This window comes from Bactrocera neohumeralis, chromosome 3 (genome assembly GCF_024586455.1).
Source record: "Bactrocera neohumeralis isolate Rockhampton chromosome 3, APGP_CSIRO_Bneo_wtdbg2-racon-allhic-juicebox.fasta_v2, whole genome shotgun sequence".
Taxonomy (NCBI): Eukaryota; Metazoa; Arthropoda; class Insecta; order Diptera; family Tephritidae; genus Bactrocera; species Bactrocera neohumeralis.
The window spans coordinates 51,384,166-51,407,361 of NC_065920.1; the positions used below are offsets into that span (position 1 = coordinate 51,384,166).

Genomic DNA, 23,196 nt, shown 5'->3' on the forward strand with positions numbered 1-23,196 from the left:
GAGTTGATCTTGAGATCCTCTGCTATCTCTCTGATGTCAAGAATTGTTTATTTAACTTGTTCGATGTTAACGCCATTAACGGAGGTGGATGGACGACTCGCACAAAGCAAGTTTTTGTCGATCTCATGAACTTCTTTAAATGCTTTGTGCTCCTCAGATATGATGGTGTTTGTGATAAAGTGGACTTCCCAAAATATTTCTGCAACATCTTCAATGATTTTCGTAAAACGGACTAAATATATCTGTGTTCTCAAGACTATAATTTTTAAAGCTCTATGTGAATATATTCTAATTTTGTAACCAGAGGCTTTTTTACTATCCATAGTAAGTTTATTTTCAAATCCTTTTAAAATACATTGAGTTTACGAAATATGTTATGCTATGCTACAACTGGTTCAGCACATGAAGAAATTTGTCTTCAAATCTTCGAATAAATTGTCTTTGAGAGACACGAATTATCCAGATTTTGTTCAGGTAATCAAACAAAAAATTATAATAACAACCAAAAGGCATTGAGAAAATCTAGGTTAGGTTAGGTAAAAGGTCGATCCGAAAATGGATCCCACTTGGACAGCTGAGAATGCAATCGAAAAGACTCTCAATAATCGACAAAGCGTAACATATTTATTATGTTATATGATATAGATTGCGGCTATATCTTTGCCAGGTTTGCCAAAGATATGTCTGCTGAGATGCTTCAACCGCAGTCTTGCACAAACTGGACAATGGAGGAGAAAGTAACTTGACCTCATCCATACACCCAGTGTTACTACTGAACACCTGCGAACGCGGCAAGATTCACCTTAATGAGATCATACTAGGCGATATGGAGGATATCATAGTCGCACTGGAGTTAGATGTGAACCATCACCTGCTAAGTTCACGCGAAGTGCTGAGGACCAGCGTAAGATTGCAAGTGCAATGGAGACCCAACTATTTCCCAATTCGATGTAGGAGGGATCTGGTCTCATCGGCTTTACTGTTTTTAGCGATTTCTTTATGACTAGGCACCCAGACGAGTCTGATAATAAAGTAGCTAGATGCTTGCGATCGTGCTGCTTTCTAATAGTGGCTTTTCGACGAATTCTTTTCAAGCCTTTCTTGTACTTATTAATCTCGTCTTTAATACAGCACTGTTTGCACTTGATGATGGTTGAAAATACATAAATATTAGCTAGAAAAGCGTTACAAAGAATAAATAGTAGTTATTACACCCAGTCTTCTAGCGGAATTGCGGTACTTGCTCAAGACTCAATTTTGAATTTATAAAACATTTGTAATGAGTTCTATTGCATCGAGATACTGGGTTTATTACGGAATTTATTTTTTAAATTTTTTCAATTATTTTATATTTTTATTTAAAAAATTACAGTCGATTCCCAAAATTTTCGGGATCCCGAAATAAGTATACGCCAATCCCGAAAATAATTTTTTTTATTTATTTATAGTAAAAATGCCCATTGTACGTTAAAAATAAAAATTTCGGGATCCCGAAAAACAAAAGCAATTCTTGTTGATATTTACATCAAAAACGCCCATTGTATGCAACACATTTTCGTCAATTTCCATAATGATGTTATGGCTTGACTTCGCTTAAACGGAATGTTGACAGACTAGACCGGCTGTTGGTTAGTCGCGCATTTAGCCTCGAGCGTTTTGGCTAGCTGCCAAATATTTACAAAATATTTTTGGCCTTATGCCGCGCGTATTTTAATATTTATCAACTTGTTGTTGTTGTACGCGTTTTCGCATTCAAATTTCAAGACAATTTATTATAGCCAAATGCGTACAAAAACAAAAAAAAAAGCGCAAAATGTTGTTGCGAGTGAAATTTCGCTGAGTTTGCAATAGTTTGTGCGTGCTTGCATGTGTGTGTGTGTGTGTTATATTTACAATCTGTCTGTATGTATACAATTTTTGGCTAATAAAAATTTTATTCTCTTTTGTTGTTTCTTTCTTTGCATATTTTGTTATTATTATGACTTTTATTTGTTGCTCCACTTGGCTGCTGCATTTTGTGCATTGTTGTTTTTATTTTCCTCCTTTTTGAAGTTGTGCAAGTTTTTTGCCAGTGCATTTGCCTGCTATGCATGAAATTGTTTGTGTGTGTTCCAGAACTGGGTCAATTTATGGGATTTCTGCGAAGGCGTTATATTTTTAATTGCAAAAATATTTATGTGATTTAATAAGTTGCAGTGGGTGTTTCGCAAATGACACTTTTCGATATGCAATTTCGCGTTGATTTATTATGAGAAATTTTACTGGCAGACTTTTTATGTGTTGGAAGCAGATTTTTATTACTCATTAAAGGAGTGTATTTTCTTAAAAATGAATAAATTACATTTTTTAATATTTTTAAAAATTATAATTTTCATTACATAAATGTTCAAATATTTTTTTTTATTTTGTAATTTTTTATAAATGTTTGTAAAACTTTTAGATTTATTTTTTTATAAAATATATATTTTTTTCTTTAATAGCAACAAATTAGTTTTATTTAAGCGTTCATTTCATAGTTCATTTGACTAAAATAATTTTTGATATTTATTATAATAATTATAAAATAATTTAAAAAAAAAATTGTTAATAAAATTTAAAAAAATTATAAATTAAATGATAAAATTTTCATAATAAAACTTTAGTTTTTATAAATTTGTATATAGTTTGTTCAGCTTTATGGTAAAATGTTTCTTAAATGTTTGTGCAACATTTTTATAACGGATTTTTTATAAAAAATAGTTCTTTACATGGGAGCGTGTTTTTATTAAAAGTAATATTTATTAAAAAATATATGATTCTTTTAATGTACATAAATAATATTTAAATTTTTTTATATCATTTCAGCTAATAATAAAACAATTTAAAAATTTTTTTAGTTATAAATTTTATAAATTAAAAAAAAAGAACCTAGATGTATTTTTTTTATATTCATACAATTTTTGTAATAAAATAAGCCTTAAAACAATTTTTTTAAATGGTTACATAATGTTTTGTGTAATATTTTTTTCAATATAAAAATAATTGTTCTTTATGGGTGTTAAGTATTTGCTTTAAAATAAAAAGCTTAGTATATTTTTAATTTTTATAATTCTTTTAATTTAAAAATTTAAAATCTTTCAATTAAAAAAAGTTAATATTTATTTAAAAAATGTTTATTAAAAAAATATTTTTTTCTTAATTTTTTAAATTTATTTTCAAATAAAATATAATTTTTATTTAATTTCCCAATATTTATTTTAATTGAAAAAAAATCATTTTCAAAAATTTTAAATATGTATATTTTTAATCTTTATGTACATATTTCTTTTCATTAAAAAAATTAAATTATTATTAATTTCCTTAAATATTAATTAAAATTTCAGTTTTATAAAAAATCATTTTTAAAAAATTTAAATAGTTTTTAAGAAATTATTTAAACATAAAAGTAATGGTTTTTAAATTTATAAATATTTTATAATAAAATAAATGTTAAAATCATTTTTAAAATGGTTACAAAATATTTTGTATACTAATTTTTTTATATACATAAAAATAATCCTTCTTTATGGGAGTGTAGTTTTTGCTTTAAAATAAAAATAATAATAAAAAAATAGTTTATTTTTAACTTTTATAATTCTTTTATCTAAAAAAATAAAAAAATTTGTATTGAAAAATTAAATTATTATTTATGAAAGATAAATTTTTAATTTATAAAATAAATGTTTAATTTTTAATTTATAAAATTTATTTTCAAATAAAATTTAGGTTTTTAGTTTCTCTATTTCTAGTTCTCTGAAAAGAAAAATGATTTTTAAAAATTTTAAATATATTTTTAATTTTAATAATTCTTTTAATTAAAAAAATTCAGTTATTATTTAATTTCCTTATAATAATAGTTATAATTTTGATTTTATAAAAAATCATTTCTAAAAATTTTATAAAAATATAATTTTTTTAAACTTTTTTATATAATTTTTTCTATAAAATCATTTCTAAAAATTTTATAAAAATATATTTTTTTTAAACATGTTTATATATTTTTTTTTATAAAAAAAATCTTCTAAATTTATAATGAAAAAACTGTCTATGTATAATTTTATTTTTTTCAAACAATTTTTTGTTACAAATTTGTTTTCCTCAGTATAGAAGAAGAAATACTTATCTCAGGCGACTAAAATATTACTTCACATTAAATTATAAATTCACTAAATAATTAAAAGTGCATAAAATTTTATAACAAAAATAATTTTTAAAAGTTTTAAAATGTTTATAATTTTATAAATTTTTTGATAAACATTTGTTGCAAAAGAAATTTTCATAATTTGTATTTAAAAAAATATTTATAATAAAAAAATAATTATAATAGATTAATTTTTTTGGAATATTTTGGAAAAATTATTAATTTGAAGACCTAGATCTATTTTTATAGCTAAGACAGTTTTTCCCTCAGTATACAAGAAGAAATGATCATCTCTGACGACTAACAAATTTTATCTTAACCTAAATGTAATCTTCTGCTTACCTTAACTTAAATACATATAAGTTTTCCAATTCAGAATATACATATTGTATTAATGAATATAAAATCGTCGGTGTTTATACATTGTGGTCGAGCACGACAAATGCGTGACAAAAGACGCTCATTCTTAATAAATTCCTGCACTTTTCCAATATTGTTTTGGGTAATCACTGATTTTGGACGGCCCGACTTCTGATCGTCACAGAGGTCCTCACGACCTTCTTGGAATCGCTTAAACCACTCATGCACATTACTACGAGATAGGCACTGATCACTATAAACTTTTTTCATCATTTGAAATGTTTCAGTAAACGTTTTCCCAAGTTAAAAACAAAATTTAATATTTGCTCTTTGCGTTTTACGACCGATGACCAAAAGCTGCTGTCACTTTTTGATCGATAACATCGATTGTAGTTATCCAATTGTCTTAAAATTTTTACGAAATGTCAACAAGAGATCAAACTTTTTATTTCATATACCCACCAATAGGTGGCGCCACCAGAAACAGTTATATTTAAAAAGTTCTGTTTCTTTTGCGACAGACCTTGTCTCTTATAATATGAATTAAGATTTCCCAAGCTTCTTCAGTTCTCTTTCAGTGTTTTTGTTTCTATTGTAAATATTTTTCTTTAATAATAAGTTGTAAAGTTTAGCAGAGTAAGCATGAGAACCTTTAGTGGTCATCGCAGCGGAATGGTCTAAAATTTATATTATGGCTCATAGAGTCATTGGCTGTAACTTCCGACAGTATTCCGGACATGTGAAAATACCTAGTACTAGTAGCACTTATTTGTCGGGCGATAAAGTTACCTGTGATCCTCAGATTTGATTTTTTGATATAAAAGTATTGAATATATAACCTGGAAGATTGGAAAAGCTTGTATATGTATACCAATAAGTTTTTACGAATACGACATAATGAGCTGAGAAGAGTCCTGGTTCTAATGAATTGAGCACTATAGTGTTTTAAAAGTAGAAGTAGGTGTCATTAAGGTAACATGAGGTTTGATGATGATGATGAGATTTCTGAAGTGCAGTCTCATTAAAAGAAGAGAGTACTCAACACAAAACATCGATACTGGCTCACAAATCATTGAAACTAAATAATCTCCATATTAATTATATCGCGCTACATCCTGGCTAGTCGTAATGATATTGCAGAAAAATTGGGAAAACTGCTGAGCTTGTAAGGAACTCTTATCTTCCCATTATCGAACTAGGAACGTCTGATTGCTGCTAAACTGTAATATTTCTTCTAGCTCGGACTGTAACTTAAGTGATCTTGTGAGCTTCTCAACCTCAGCATCATATGATTTTCCGCTAGTTATAAGAGTTCCGATTGTTCGATATGCGCCCGTGAGGTAAGCTCAGCAATCTTGCCAACCATTTTCACGAGATTAAGATCAACACAGCTTGTCTCTTATACCATCAGCTATTTAATGGAACTTGCTGGAATCGATATTAATTTCATTTACATATTTTTGATAGCCTCGAAATTCTTCACTGTATTATGAAGATTTGAATTGTATTCTGAAGTTGTTTGAAAAAATCTTCTCCCGTATTGTGCAGCCTTTACGATCAACTCTTTGAAACAAGTCCCCTAGTCCGGATGGCACTTATCCAGCGCAACTGCTGCGGTCTATCGTACAACTGGCTAGTAGCCACTTCTCCGAACAGCATTATATACGGACATACTCCTGGGGCTTGGGGACAGGTTAGGATTGCTTTCTTTCTTAAGACCGTCGAGATCTCGCATGTTACGGCCAAAGATTTCCGATCCAACAGTAAGTCCTCATTCCTTTTTGAAACGCCAGAGTGGCTAATCGCCCCGCTCTTAAGGGAACTTTCTTATAAGGAATTGGTTTTCAAGGACCTTAGGCGCCTACGATACTATCGGGTCAGTAGAAACTGTCTTCCACACTGGAATAAAGAATTTGCAGTGGGTACCTGCAACGACCGGGTTTTCAATTACGTACTGCTGGCATCGGTTATTAGAGCTTGGTTTGCAGCGCCAGGATTTACCATCTAATCGACTGCACACCATTAGTGCCTTAGTAGCTTTGACCTTGTTCAGGTCAACATGCTGCTTCCACCGCAGCGCGGAATTCAGCGTGACACCAAGATATTTAGCCATATTAGTCGTCTATACCTCTCTGCCAGGGTGAGATTTCTGAGGTTGGGCAGGAACCTACGTCTCGTAAACGGGGCGATAGTCGTCTTCGAGGGATTGATATTCAGCAAGATTCTTTAGTCAGGTTTAAACCCACTTGTACTATCGTCAAGAGTAGGACCGAAATTGGAGCTCGAAGGTAGACGACCGCCTTAACAACCGATTTTGTTTTCGAAAATTATTTCGAAACGTATGGAACTGAAGCATGTATGCATGCAATTTTAGAAAATATGCGCAATGACTGCCAGCCCACATGAAATTCCATTATAAATGCATATTTACACTTTACAACAACAATATTTGTTATTTGTTTGTTGTGCTGTCAATTCGCTTTTACAGCTCATTTAATGTGACTGCGATAATTTTGTCTACCGCCGATTTGCTTGGCCAATTTCGTGTACCGTTCGTCATATCAACAAATTTCCAGTTATTTAATTTCGCTGTTGTTGTTGTTTCCGTCTACATTTTGGCTAACAAGATTTCGTTATTAGTTTAATGTTAGGTTTTGTGTGTTGCTTCTTTTGTTGTTGTTGTTGATTTTTCACTTTTATTTTTATTATATTTCTACATATAAGTATTTATGTGAAACTGTGTGTGTATGTATGAGTGTGCTTCTATAAACCTTTTTGTTGGTTGTACCCAGCCGGCGCGTCAAACTTTCGCTCTTCATTGACCCACTTTTGTATTTTAGCTACCAAATTTTTACATTTTTTTTATTGTTGTAGTTTTTACATACACTTTTTTCGTCATCATTTTCGTTATCATTTAACTGTAATTTTCTGCTTTGCTCGGCTGCTCGCTTTGCATACATTGTTGTTTTTCTTATTACTATTTTATTTATTTGTTGCTGTTGTTGTTGTCTATCTACCTTTCAGATTTTTATAGCGGTTCTGCCGCAGTGTTTACATGAAAATTAAAAAGAAATGGAAGAAAACATGATTTCGTCGCTCTTGTACTTCTCTAACATGCATTACATGGGTACTCAAACACACACACAACCACCTACAAGGCGTACGACTATCCATGCGCGTGGCGTTGTGCCGTTGATTTACTTTTAATGGACTTAATCCGCCAAAGTAGGCTTTCTTCTCATAACTGCTATGCAATATGAACATTAGTGCGTGTGTGTGTATAGGTGTATACATGAGTATATGTGTGTGTGTGTGTGAAGCGCGTCAATTCACTTTTCAGTTTGTCAGCTGCAGCTGCAGAAAGTTTTTAATATCTCCAACCATGTGCTTGTGCTCAAAAAAAAAAAATTTTTTTTTTTTAAAAAAAAAGTTAAAAAATATCTATTTTTACTTTTATGAAATAAAGACGATTCTTTATACATATTTACTTTTTTTAACTCAGAAATGTCTTGAATTCGTTTTTACTCGACCAAAATTGTCGACTTCGAAATAAAGTGAGATTTATTGTCATCCTTAACAGGTCAATTGAGGAACCGGATGGCCTACCTTAGTAAAACATAGTTTTTTTTGGCAAAAATCGTTTTTGTTTTTATTCAATTTTGTTGCCTCCAACTTTGCGATACAATTTAATACAATGTAGAACGATTTTACGCTTGCTTCAAAATAGATCTCAGTTTCGGCGTTCTCGAAATAGTCGCTGGGAGCCAGATCTGGAGAAAACGCGTTGGGTGCGAAAGTTATTTGAAAGCCAATTGATGGATTGTTGCTATCATTTTCATTGACTCGTGATACGGTGCACTGTCTAGCATTTTATTTTTCTTCAGATGTTATTTTTCAGCGATTTCGTTCTTCAAATGGTCCAATAATGCTACTTAATAGTCGCTGTTGATGCTCATTGCTCTTTAAAGCTAGTAAATTAAAATTATTCCACTTGTATCCCACATTACGAACGCCACAACCTTGTCAGCCGCGAATTCATCGCGTCCAGTAAGATCGGTTGCCTGTCGATTAAACTTCGGAGTGAAATTTTGGAACCATGCGTCATCCATTGTCACATATTGACGCAAAAACTCGGATATATTACAATTGAACATCTCCAAACATTGTTCCGAATCATCAGCTCAACTGGTTTTGGTTAAAAGTTAGCTCTCGCGCCACCCACTTTGCCTGAGCTTCTTAAAATTATTTTGTAGATTTTTTGATGTTTTCGTCGGTAACAACGTCTTTTCGGCGTCGATTGCGCTCACCGACTTCGGTGATCATTTTACCACGTCTAAATTTAGCATATCAATACTTGATTGGACAGCTGTCAAATTTATACAAGTGTCTTTGAAGATTAGGGCAACGACCATCTATGTGAGAGCCGAGAATTTTGCAACTGACCTGTTATATAACCCCCACAATGCAGTAGATTCTGAGCTCCAAGCATTCATCGCATTAGCTCCACCTAACAGTTAGTTTTATCTTTATCTTTTAGAATCTAAAAGTCTACCAAAAAGAAGTTGAAAACGCCAGTCACAGGGTTTCCAGAGGGGCTTTCATCTAAGTACTGATCGCATCCGATATTGCTCAAAGCGTTGCTTTATCAATGCGGGACAATTGCACAAGTAATGTTCATTTGTTTTCCTGGTGCCTTGCCCTCGACATTTGCTGCAGTCTTCTCGATTGGTCTGCTAGGCAGGCGTGCGCTGCCACTGGGATGACAGCTGTACACCATTCTACCTAACTCCGACAGTACCTCCCCGCATCAACTACGTCCGCAATTTTCGAGCCTCCCAGGTTAAGTAAAAGTTCAAGAGGCGCCGTTGGAGTTATTCTTAGAGCTCCCGTTATGCACAACGTATTGAGTCGCTGCACACTTTCCTTTGACTTCGTATGGGAATTTCGTATGTTAGAATTTTTATGTTTATATTTTGTAGTTGGAGTTAAGCTTCAAAAGACACATATTTGAATTTCACAATAGGTTCGTGAGAAAAAGCATTTTTAGTGAGTTAAGCTTTGGAACTAAATAATTTTTATGAACGAGCTTTGTGAATTAATAATTTTATGATGAAATAAAATGCTACTGATATCAGAAGCTTATTAAATTAATATTGTCTGGGTGGTTTCCTAATTTCCTTATAAATAGGTCACAGGAGCAACATATATGGCGACCGCCTGGACCTCCAAAAGAGGCGATTACGAACGAAAACCCAAAAAAGCGAAGAATGATTATGAAAGTATAGGTGATGGGGATAACTGTGTCTCTTATTCGAGTGGATTGCAGAACGTGTGAAAAGAGCCAACTGTCAGTCAGCGCAGTGATGGCGGCTATATTTTGAGTTGTGCATGGAAAATCTTTCGACATTGATTGTCTGGATTGGCAAATGTCTTAACTGTGTCTTCTAGCGAACGTGCGACAGGCAAATTTGGTGGTTCAACTAGAGAATGCTCTGTGGCACAACTAATGAAAGGTATGAAAAAATTTGCCACTGTATGGGGTTTCAAATTTCTCTGAATCCATTATATTCTGTGGATTTGATTCTCACACAGTTTTTCCAGTTCTTAGACCGCAAGCTATACTTAAATCAAAAAGGTTTATTAGATCAGTAAACTAAGCTTCTGAGGATTGTGCTGTTATAGCATTGAGTAGGTGCTAAGAGATAATGAAAAAATGGCGCACACTATATTAAAATAATGGTTTTTAAGGGAACTTAATAGATCGCAGAGACAATCTATAAAATGCGTTCTAGCGCCGGCGCCACAAAGTTCTTGAATCAGAATTAATAAAAAGAAAAAAGTAAAGTGTGATTCTGAATACCACCAAATAATTTTGTACTTTCACCTATAAAAATCCGTAATCAAGATTGTCATTTGTTGTAAACCAACTTCCCCGACCGACTTGCGGGAATCCCTTTTCAGCCAACATAAATTTCTTTCCTCACACACTCATGCTGCGAAAACAAGAGAAGTCACCGAGATGACTAATATTTACTTACCTTGTATCTTCAACATCTGTGGTCTATATATCAATCGAAATAAACGCAAAAGCAAATTCAGCGCGTTGCAACATTATCGAAGCAATCAACAACTTTAACTGTTACCGCAGCACGAACATGAACGCGAACGCGACGAACGAAAACAAACAGTAGAAACTGCAAGTAATAATAAATATTTTACTGAAACAAAACGCAACGATAACAATAACAATTTGTCGTCGTCGTCGTCGTCGTCGTCAGCGATGGGCGGACTAGGACAGGGATGTTGTGATAAATTGTGATGTGTTGACGGCAAGCGATTTTCTCTTTTGTCAATGCATTTTCGTTTTATTACTCTTATTTTGTGCAAGCAGAGAGCGCACTTATGTAGCTTGTGGGAGCGAATTGTTGGGAGAGTGGTAAAGCGTTTGCGTGAGCACTGCTAGTCGTCGCACGCGTGAATCAGAAAATATTATGTGCTCCACAATTGAAATTATATTTTTGTTCTTTATTGGTTTTTTTGTTTTTGTTCTTTATTTCTTTTTGTTTTTAATATGTGTAGCAGAAAAATCAGCAGCATCTGAACCGTGTGGCAGTCGTGGCGGCGGCACAGTGTCGATGATGTTTATGTGCGTTGATGGCGTTGACGATGGGGCTATTGTGTCGCCGCGCCGCCTTGTAAAATCAAAAAAAAAAAGAAATTAATGTGCTGGTCTTGTTGTTGGTTAAATTCACGCCACACGTAAACGCAATTATTATTTTTTCTACTATTCCTAAGCGCCGGCGACGCCTAAAATGTGCGTCAAAATGTGAAATCATAAAAATTTATTGAAATGCGAAATTTTGAACTGATGAAAATGAATTTCTAAAAACTTAGTTGGAGAGAAAAATTTATATGTTCATATATTTGTACATATGTATAAGTATTTGTAAAAATAGCTGAAAAGAAAAGCCAGGTGCTATTTAATAAAAAAATTGTAGAAAATACTAAATAAATAAGAGAAAAATAATGAAAATTTTATAAATAAATATAAATTGTGATAAATATGATAATAAGCAATATTTATATATATCCATAGTGTTATTGAATTAATTTTTCCATATGTTTCTGAACAAATTTTTTTGGATAAAAATTAAGACAGGTGACAAGGCTATTTCAAAAATTCATGTATGTGTGTATGTACATACATATGTACATACTATGCATACTTATGTAAATACATAATTTTTTGAAAAACTTTTTATTCTTATAATTTTTTAAATTATACATTTGAAATAGGTGCCAACATTTGCAAATTTTTTTTTAAATATTTGAAACAGATGGCAACATTTTCCAAAAAATATTATCGTTTATACGTTTTTAAACTTCTTCGGTTTGTTGTACTATTTAATAAGACTTAATGTTGTAATAGTTTTAAAGGCATACATTTTATTAAATCATTTGAAACAGATGGCAACATTTTTCGAAACATATGTATTTTTAACTTATCGTTTTTGAACATCTCCAGTTTGATGGTATAAATTTTTTAATCGCTTAAATTTTTATTAAATTGCAAATTTGAAACAGGTGGCAACATTTTTCGAAACATATTTTTAACTTTTCGTCTTTAAACATCTTCACTTCGATGATTTATAAATTTTTTAATCGCACTAATTTTATTAAATTATAAATTTGAAACAGGTGGCAACATTTTTCGAAACATATTTTTAACTTCTCATTTTAAAACCCTTTCAGTTTGATGATTGTATTAATTTCTTAATCACATAAATTTTATTAAATTATTTGAAACAGGTGGCAACATTTTTCGAGACATATTTTTAACTTCTCGTTTTAAGAAACTTCAATTTGAAGATTGTATTACATTTTTGAAGGCATAAATTTTGATCAAATAACAAATTTGGAAAAGGCGGCAACATTTGTTATTCGTTTTGTAATCGTTTTTCGTTTTAAACCCGTTTTTTTTTTACGATATACGTTTTTGTTTAAAGAGAAGGCATAAACATTTTAAAAATGTTGGCAAAATATTATATATTTAAAAAAATGGTTCTTGGTCCATAAGTGGGCGGCGCCACGCCCATTTTCAATTTTTAAAAAAAGACTGGGTGCAGCTTCCTTCTGACACTTCTTCCGTAAAATTTAGTGTTTCTGACGTTTTTTGTTAAGCGCACTTTTAAATGATTTTCAACATAATTTGGGAGGTGGATTATCCGATTTCTTCCATTTTTTTTAACTGTATATGGAAATGTTGAATTAAATAAACTTATTTTTTATTAATTAATTTTTTTTGCTTAACTAGAAGTAAGGAAAAAGTAACTTAACATAAATAATTAAAAGTAAATAAATAAATTTAACAAAAAAATTTAAAAAAAAAATTATTATAATATTTTTGCAAATATTTCTTAAACAAAATGGGTTTTTAAAAATAACTGTGCAATATTACAAAAAAAAAATAAATTAAAAAAATAAAATAATTAAAATTTTTTATGTTTAAATCGATGTAAGGAAATATTACCTAACCTAAAATATTAAAAACTAAACAAATTAATTATTTTTTTCTTGTATTGCTATGCTTTTCCCTAACATACTCTCTCAAAATAATCTCTTAAATGCGCTCACACATTTTCCCCCAAATTAAAGCTCTGCCTTATTAACTGCATGTTACATTCTCTCTCTACTTACTTTACTAGCGCTCTCTTTGTTGCCGCGCTTGTGCTTTGGGGGGCTTTGTTGGGCGTCCATTGCTGTCGCATACATTAGTTGCGCTTTTGATTCGCTTCGTTGTGGTGCTCCAGCTTGTTGGTCGCGCATCAATACGATTTACACCGCCTATACGATTGAGACGCCACGAGTGGACGGTCTGAACGCGCAGTGCTTTTCCATAACGCAGTGTTCGGTGCTGCTTTTTTTCTCGTCTCGCATCTAACGACGTGTTGTTGTGCTTGTGAAAGTATAAAAATTTAATTCGATTAAGTTTTTAGCGATTTCTACGAGCAAAAAGTGAAAAGTGCCTGCATTTAGTGTGAGCACAATAACAACTACAGTGTTTTTGCTTACAAAATCGTAGGCCGCGTCAAGTGTTTTATTTTCCAAGCCACCGAAACAGGTTCTGCGACATGTGTTTGTGTGTTCAAAAAATAAAAATAAAAGAAATCAATTAAAACGAAATGAAACCAAACTACTAAATGTTTATTAAAGAAGCAAAGAAGCAATATAATTTTAAAAGTGCGCCACATATGCCGGCCATATGTTGAAAAGTTTCGATTTTTTCGAAGTGCTTGCAGCTTTTAGAATTATAAAATCTGTCGCCGAAAAGCCAACAGCTGTGGCGCCTGTGACTGCCGTCTGTTTTCACCATAAAAGAAATATTGCTGCTTTTTGCAATACACCGATTAAAAAAAATGCAATCATTGTGCAGTGAATTATTGCAAGAGGTTAGTGTCAAAGTTTATTTACAAATAAAAAAAAATTAAATAAAATTTAAAAAGTTCCCATTATCTATACATATGTGAATAATTTATTTTTAACAGCCGTTTACATGGCCAGAGGTCAGTGTCAAAGTTTATTTACACAAAAAAAAAATAAAAATAAATACTTTCCCTTAAATATCCCCTATTTACATTTCCTTAAATATTCCACGAATAATTTATATTTAAAAGCCTTTTTTTTATTTGATTTTACTCTCACCCTTGATAACCTCATGCACTTTTTCAACTCCGCCAGCAATTAAAATATTGTAATTAAGCTCATTTTCAAATATAGTGCCGTTATTTAAATACTTTTTGTGACGAACAAAAATATAAAATTAAAATAAAATGTCGGTGGTCGTAATTATGTATTTATGTCTAGTTGGCTGTCACCAAAGCAACAACTATAAAATAGCAACTGTTTATAATATTTTTGACGCGTATTAAGGTGGTAGAAGCTTCTTAAAATATTTTCAAATTTCATTTGTAAATAAAATTGTTTACAGACGCAACAAATCAAATTTGACATTTGTCAGTTAAAGTTTGACGTTTGCCATGTAATAAAGTAAACCTTATGCTGGATGATTATTTATTAAAAAATGGAAATATTTCCAATACATATGTAAATGAATTGTGTTTTTTTTAATAATTTATACAATTAAAATATTCCAAAAATATGTGAATATTGAAAACTATTAATTTAAGTGCGTATATTTACTTAAAGGTCAAAAAAGCGCATTTCGTGAATTTTTTTAAAGGGCGTTTTCTAAAAAAAATAAATACAAATTGTGTGAATTTACAGCATTAAAAAACTTTAATAATCGGTGATTAATACTCAATAATTTTTTTACTCTTTGGATCCAAACTCCATTCGTATTACATCCGAAATCCAGGAAGACCGCCGAAAAATGTGCTTGGCGGTGAAACGGATTTTTCGTCTCAAAATTACCACAAATTCAACTTAGAAAAAAAATAAATAGTATTATTTTAGATAATAATCGAAAGATTAGTCAAAATTTTGATTTTTCAAAAAATGGCGTGTTTCCAAAGAACAGTGATTTTTGTGAATAAATTTGGACTTTAGAATGGTTTAAAATCGAAATTATTATAAAAAATCGTATAATGACATTACCTGACAAATATGGTATATCTAGATGTCTATAAGGTTTTTTGAAATTATCAAGTGCATCTTCGTCTTTTCGGAGAAATTTTTCTCACTGACTCTGAAAGCAACGTTTCAAAAAAACGCGTTTGAAGTTTTGGGAATTCATTACGCTAACTTAAAATAATCCCAAAAATATGCGGAAAACTCAGAAACTATTGCAATCAATCTATTGAAATTTTCGCAGAATCTTATGATATAGTTATAAGCTCAAACAGAACAATTTTCAGAAATTTACAAGTGGTCTCCATTTGTCGTCATACCTCATTATGCCCACTACTTTCAACCAATTCTAAAAGTTAAAGATACCATCTCGTAACAAAAACAATATCATATGAAATCTTATAATATTTTGTTTCTCAAATAAAAATAATTTAATAATTCAATAATTCAATTCTGTTCAATTTTTTTTTTTTATCAGTTTTAAGATTCTGTTCAGACTCCTAACTAAGATAAATATGCCGCGACCTTAGGTCTATTGTGCTCTCAACCAGTCTCCACCTAACTCACAAACCCACATAACGTTTCAATTCCATAATATTAATAAATATAATAATTTTCTAAATTTTTTAAACTGTAAATAAAACAAGCAAGAAAAAAAACATAAGTAAAATGCTGACGCTTCGATTGTCCAATGACTAAGTAGCCATAATTAAGTGAATGGTTGCTCTGACGAACGTGTTGGATAGATTTTATTTGTTGAAACTTATTTATATATAAGTTGACAAAGTGATTCAGGAACATCTCTCTCGCTGGTCTAACATTTAGTGATTTAATTCATTTGATAGTAAAATGTGATAGTAAGACTAGCCTAGCCTACAATGTGATGAAGATTCAAAGCAAGTTTTTGAGAGAATTTTTACTTGGATGTTTTAATATTTCACAAATTTGCAATGAAGGTGTAAGGCTATAATGGAAATTAAGTTCAATTCTTGAGCATGTACCGCGAAGTGGCATATAAATAAAATATCGCATTAAATTAAGCTAGATACCAAGCATCTGAAGGCTAAACCACCAGAAAAGTGGGGGAAAAGGAGCAGAGCTCATGCTGGGTCGATTTGTGTATGTATTTAAAAGAAAAATATACCATTGAGAGACAACAGAAAACCTGTAAATATATCTTCAAATTAAGAACTCTATTAATCGTTGAAGCTCTCTCCAACGAGTGATCCCTTTCGAGATTGCCTACTTTTTAAAGAAAAAACACAGAAACTGGTGTGATATCACATGATCTTGTTGGCCAATCGACCGGCCCAATACCTGAAATTATCTGCTCACCGAAGTTTTCTTTCAATAAATTCAATAATTGATGCAATGTGTGGGAAATGATTGTAAATGTCATTTGTTGAAACCAAATGTCACCGAGATCACGAGCTTCAATTTTAGGCATCAAATAGTCGGCCATTTCGCCATTGACTGTTACGTTCTCACTGGCATAATTTTTAAAGAAATATGGACCAATGATTTCACGGGTCCACAGACCACACCAAACCGTTGTTTTTTCTAGATGTAATGGCAGCTCTTGAATCTCTTCAGTTGCTCTTCGTTCCAAATGCGGCAATTTTACTTGTTTATATACCCATTGAGCCAGAAATAGGCCTCATCGCTGTGTAAAATTTGGATAGAAAACGTCGGATCTTCTTGGAACTTTTCAAGAGCCCAAGAGCGTAGCAATGACAGTTGGGAAGGTCGAGCAGTCGTTAATCCGAGTTGCTGCGAACGGCGCAGAATCGATTCTCTACGGTCTTCGTGTACACTCTCGGCTACGGCTGCTATATTTTCTTCACTGCGTGCTGGACGTTGTGTCTTATCCAATAATGAATGCTGGGTCTCAAGTTGGGTGATGGTGTTGCGAATAGTACGCTCAGTAGGCCGATTAATTTGACCATAAGTTGAGTGAAGCGCGCGAAACAAATTCTTTACAGAACGTGAATTTTCGTAATAAAGTTAAACGCTTTGTAAAAGTTGTTCAGACGTAAGACTTTCCATGATGAAAGGCAAAACAAGAATAACGTGACAGCTTGACACGGTTCACGCGAGATCTGTCAAAAGAGACTATGGAAAAAGTAACTTTACTTGGATCACCCTTTATATATTTTTATAGTGTCCCAAACGTTTCTTGTTGGCTTTTCAAAACTTCGTGGCAAACTTAATATATCCTATTCAGGGTATAAAAATCATTTATTTTATTTTAAAAATTTTGTACATAAATAAATAGCAAACCACCATAAGGTGCATATGACTACAATAATACATATTTACTTGCAAAACATAAATTACTAGAGATATGAATACATTCACCTGTGGCGTGCAAATTATGTGGCGCGAGCTCGTTAAATAACCTTTTGCCGCTCACTCAATCAAATGCCGCAACATACGTGCATATGTACATACATATGTATGAATGTACATATTGTACATTAGATTGCTTATTTAAATACACAAATATCGTCATGTGTATGTGTGTGTGCCTGTATGCAAATTTATTTTATTCAGTGATTTATGAACTTTCCACAGTTCGAACTGGTTAGTTTCGAGGGGGTTCATTGAGTTGAAATTGCCTGCCAACTTCGCCAACAGTTTTTATTTTCATTTTGACTCGTTTATCAATGGTTTTTTTTAATGACTATTTTCCGCTTTCATTTATTTTTTATTTATTGTTGGTTTGCTCGCTTTGACAGTTGTGGTTATTATGTAGTTATGTATATATTTTTGTGTTATTGTTGTTTTAATGTTTTTCAAGAGTTAATGGCAACACTTCTGTTTTACATTTCAAAATTATTGCACTGTTAAAATATGATTTACGGTAATGGTTGATTAAAGCAAAAACATATTATGAATCACCTGCTTGTCGCTGCGGTTTTTTTCACACCTGTATCTATGTATTTACATATGTACATTTATCATTTTTTATGAAACTATGTTGTTGTGATTTCATGTGCATATATTTTTATTATGAATAAGCGTGTAAAGCTTAGCTTTTTTAGTAAAACCCAAGCTTTGCCACAATGAGTTTAACTCAATTTAGTCGCCAGTTTTTTCTTAGATTCACACTGTTTTACATACATAAGTAGCTAAGAAAGTAGTTTATTTATCATCAGCAGGCTTTTGGAATCATTAGAGATAGGCTTTTGGCTTTAAATTCGGTCACAATCGTGGCCCCGTGAGATGAGGCATTGTCATCGTGTAAAATCAATGAATTGTTCTTCCACAATTTCGGCTGTTTTCGACGGAAGTTCGCACGCAAACGCCTCAATACGTCTAAATAGAACTACTTATAGACCGTCTGTTCCTCCGGAACCAATTCATGATACACCAAACCACGAATATCGAAAAACATATTGAGCATCACCTTGATTTTTGAGCGGCTTTGGTGTGGTTTTTTGGTTTCGGCTCATTTTTTCCCCTGTCAAACTCGTAAACCCATCTCTTATCGGCAGTTATAATGCTCTCCATTAATGTGGGTTTGGAATTCGCATGATCAACCACGTCCAAAGAGATCTGCTTACGGTAATATTTTCGAAAAATGCAAGAACTCGGTCATACTCAAAATATTTACCAAAATCATTCGAACGGATTCGTGAAAGATGTCGAGCTCTCTTGCCATCTCTCTAACAATTGCCTGACGATTTTCAAGCACCATATCTTTCACTTTTTTAATATCTTCAGCAGTTGAAGAGGTCGAAGGCTGTCCAGAACGTGGCATGTCTTCAACGATTCCTTAATCGTCTTTGAAGGCTGCAGCAACTGCTGTAAACATACTCTAACGAGTTTTTCTCGAAAGAACGCGGCTCTTAAAGTCGGTGAGGAAAACTTCGGTTTGACAGATTGGCTTGAAATTTTCACTCGAACTTCTTATTTTTGTTAGCCAGGTAATAATTGAAAGATACAACAGCCGGCTATAACCGCGTAAGCAGTGTTTAAGCCAATAAAGAAGAAGAATAATTGAAGGAATAATATGTATAATAATATTTTCCATAAGTCACTTTGAAATGTACATTTTTTTTTATAAAAGAAACGACTTTTTTAAGGAAGCTGTCATTTAGTCCTTCGATCATTACCTGTATTCATCAGTGGTATATGAAATAACAGACTTTGCGTCGTATAAAACTGTGAGGTTTAGTATACAAGATCACTATCTCGATAGAAACTACATATTTGAAAAAAAAAATGTGTCGTTATTTCCGTTTTTAGAATCTAAACCAATATCACGTTGTAACTTTGCTTGTAAAGAGAGTTCTTTTTTGTCATATATCAACCTTTTAGCTCCAAAATTTAGTATTTCGTATACAGTACACAGAATTTCGAGCTTAACTTCATTGTGACTGTGCCTTACATTTAATATTCTTTCAGTCCAACTTACCTTAGCCTAACGGAGTCAACTCACGTAGCCTAGGGCTAATTAACAAGCCAATTTTGTGATATGATGTGGTCACCAAAAGTTAATCGTCTTGCTGATGATGAAAAGGACATCGTCAGATCGCGTTGGATGACTAATTGCATCGTTTTGATATAACCATCTGGTACTTTGACGATTTTCACTCTGCCAAACCTTATCAAATTGTAACTTTTTCTGCATATAAGGTGGTCTAAGAGTCTTGTCAGCATGGTTAGCAGTTTAAATATCTCTTCTGCTAAATGTGATTAAATTTGATTTGTGTTATTTAAAATACGTAATTTTTTTGTTTTTTTTTTACAGTCCGGGTCAAATTTGATCAGATGTTATTTCTGGCGCAAGATGTATTTAAACTGCTAACTATGCTGAAAAGACTCAAATGGGCTTCTTTTGAGCCAACAAAATGTAGATTTTCCATACACATGTTTTAAGCCTCGGCTCGAATGACCTTCAGTGCCTTCAACACATTTTGCTTTTTTCGGTTCGGCTCATTTTTGGAGCGCCATTCGCTATATATTTGAAAAGTTTCGACGTTGTATTTACGAAATGAAGTCTCGTCAAGGGTAATGATGCGTTTGCTACATTTTCAAGCATCCCTATTGCGACCTCCACGCGACGTCGTTTATGCAAAAGATTCCGGCTTTTTCGTATGAGTCTAGGATTGACTCAAAATATTAACCAATTTGTGAGTCGAAATTCCACTCTCGACAAGCAAAGACCAAACTAAAGTTACTCATTTTTCCCGTCCTGTTATATGGTGCAGAGGCATGGACGAATACAACAAGTCAAGATGAGTTCGGTTTACGAGTTTTCGACAGAAAGGTTCTGCGGAAGTTTTATGGTCCTTTGCGCATTGATAATCCACTGCTATATTTCTGATGCCAAAACGAAGATTTTCAAGCTCTGTTTCTTTAATTTTTTCCATGCTATCGTTATTAACAGAGCAGGGTTGGACAACTCGCATGCGTCAAGTTTTCGATGACTTCACTGAACGCTATGTGCCTCTCAAATTCCTAGGTTCGTGATAAAGTGGTCTTCTCAAAACACGCCTGGTATATTTTCAACGTTTTCTTGGGCGTGATTGCATTAAAAATACAAAACTTCAAGCAAACTCACTTTTTGTTTTACTTATTTCAGTTATGAAATAATCGATAACTTTTTACCCCCACTAATCGCAAATAGGTTCATTTAACAGTAATAAAGTAAAGTAAAATTCATGAATCAGTGGAGAATTACGCGTAAAAGAATTATTATGACAGAAATCTTGACTCAACTAAATTAAAAGTGAAATATTTGGGAATTAACTTGAACAAAGTTTTTCGAATCATTTATCTCTAGTTTTTTTTTTTTCAAAATGTGTCTCAAATCCTGCACATGTAAGAATTATGATCTTAACGAAATTTCACCACTATTGGCATGTCACCTAGACAAATTCACGCCACAACGTGTTGCAATGCCAAACGCACAAAGATTTCACAAATATTTGACATACTTTTGAAGAAAAGCTGCTTATACTTCGATTTATTAGTTTTTTTTCTACATTCTATGCTGTGGTGATGCGTATACTATATACATATATACATACATATACATATATACTCGGTATGTCTGTCGCACATTTATCTGCATAAGCATATTTTCTCCACTAATTCCTTGGCAAATTTACACACTGCCGCTAGTACATATAAATAAATTCATTAATTGTCTAAATACTCACAGTAATTTCTATTTAAGCATTCAATGCGTCAACTCACGCGAGTTCGTTGGCTTACATTTCCATTTCTTCTTCCATTTAATGGCTATGCGCCACCAACGCAACGCAACGCAGCGCCAACATCTCAACACAAGCGTTGGCGGCGGCGGTGGCAGTCAAGCGCGTTGATGCTTAAGCAAACAAAAGTTTATTGTCAAAATACTTAAATGACAGTTTCGCATTATAGTTTAGTATTTATTCTGTTGCCGTTTTTATGTGCATATTTTCACAGCACTGCATTTGTAAGAGCATTTCACGCTTCATAATTGGGAGGAGAGAAGAAGAAATTTTTCGTTTTTCTGTGGTTTCGTTCTAATTTTACTGCTAATTGGTGTTTAGTTGCGGGCATAAAAGATAAATTAAAGATATATGTATACATAAGTAAAATAATGAAAAAAGGAGAAATTTGTAAAAAAAATTTAAAAATTTTTTTAAAAATATAATATATAAAAAAATGTAAAGAAAAAAAATTTAGAAAATTTAAAAATAATTTTAAATTAAAAAAATTTAAAAAACATAAACGTAACGCTTGAAAACAAAAATAAAACAAAAAGTGAAAAAAAAACTAAGGAAACACAACAAAAAATCCAAAAAACTCAAAAACCATTGAAACACATGCGAAAAATTCAGCGCATAATTGTTAACTAAAAATCTTAATACAGGGTGTATAAAAAATATAAAATACTAAGAAAAAAATTAATAAAAAAGCGTAAATTTATGAAAAAAATAAATAAAAATACTAAAAAATTAAAAGAAATAAAAAAAAATTAGTAAATTCAAAAATAATAATTTTAAAAATTAATAAAAAATAAATTTTTATTTCAAAATAATATATAAAAGTAAAATCTGAAGAAAGATAAAATAAAAATTAAAATTAAAAAAAAATTAAAAATAAAAAAAAAATTAAAAATAAAAAAATTAAAATCAAAAAAACAAAAGCTAACGAAAAGAAAAATTTAGTAAAACTTTAAAAATCATAGAAACACAAACCAGAAATTCGGCGAAATGTGGAAAATTGTGAAAAGTAAACTCTGAAAAAAAAAAAATTAAAATTAAAAAAAGTTAAAAATAAAAAAATTAAAATAAAAAAATTAAAAAATTAAAAACAAACGAAAAGAAAAATTTAGTAAAACCTTAAAAATCATAGAAACAAAAACCAAAAAATCGGCGGAATGTGGAAAAGTGTGAAAAGTAAACTCTGAAAGATAAAATAGAAATAAAAATTAAAAAAAAAAAAAATTAAAAATAAAAAAAATTAAAAAATTAAAATCAAAAAAATAAAAAGAAACGAAAAGAAAAATTTAGTAAAAATTTAAAAATCATAGAAAAACAAACCAGAAACTCGACGGAATGTGGAAAGTTGTTAACCAAAACTTTTAATACAGGGTAATGTGTTGTGTCCATGAGCAGATTCCTTCTGCTTACAAGCAGGCCTCCAATATTTTGCCATCAAGACTTGTGACAAATTTTTATGAATATGTACTTGTAGATTTCGCCATTATAATTAACGATCTCATAAGCATTGGCGCATTCTTCTCTACTGGAATGAAAACCTAATGGACCCCTTTTTCTCGGTCGTATTTGTGAATGCCGAGTTCATTAACAAGATCGAGTATGGTAACATTACCGTAATGACGCCGAGTTTCGCAGCGTACTGAGTTTTTGCCCAGTACTTCTGCTTGTTATCCATTCTTATACTGAAGTATTTTACTAAACAGGATCAGCTTAGGTTTTCCGCGACTAGGCTAAGGCCGTGTGAGCCCAACCATGTCTGTGTTCTCAGCAACTTGTGTTAGTTTGCGTCTGGCTATGCCTGCATATCGAGCAAATATGACATCGGCGTTGTCGCCCACATAAACAACATAGTAGCCGTCGTCTAGTACG

At 31.9% G+C, this 23,196-nt stretch overlaps 1 protein-coding gene and 1 long non-coding RNA gene across 6 annotated transcripts in view; both read left to right on the forward strand.

Annotated features, from left to right (window-relative positions):
• The window catches only part of LOC126753362 (GTPase-activating protein CdGAPr), a 236,670-nt gene that overhangs the window by 125,091 nt on the left and 88,383 nt on the right, over nt 1-23,196 (forward strand). Inside the window, exon 1 of one of the 5 annotated variants that reach the window (XM_050464749.1) lies at nt 13,316-13,968. The exons of 3 other annotated variants lie outside the window; for them this stretch is intronic. The gene's annotated coding sequence lies outside the window, so the exon portion shown is untranslated. Of the gene's footprint in view, nt 1-13,315; nt 13,969-19,534; nt 22,699-23,196 lie in introns of those variants that run through there. One more of the 5 variants, XM_050464750.1, reaches the window with a different exon arrangement.
• LOC126753405 (uncharacterized) overlaps nt 1-23,196 on the forward strand; it is a 155,519-nt gene that overhangs the window by 35,287 nt on the left and 97,036 nt on the right. The window lies entirely within an intron of this gene.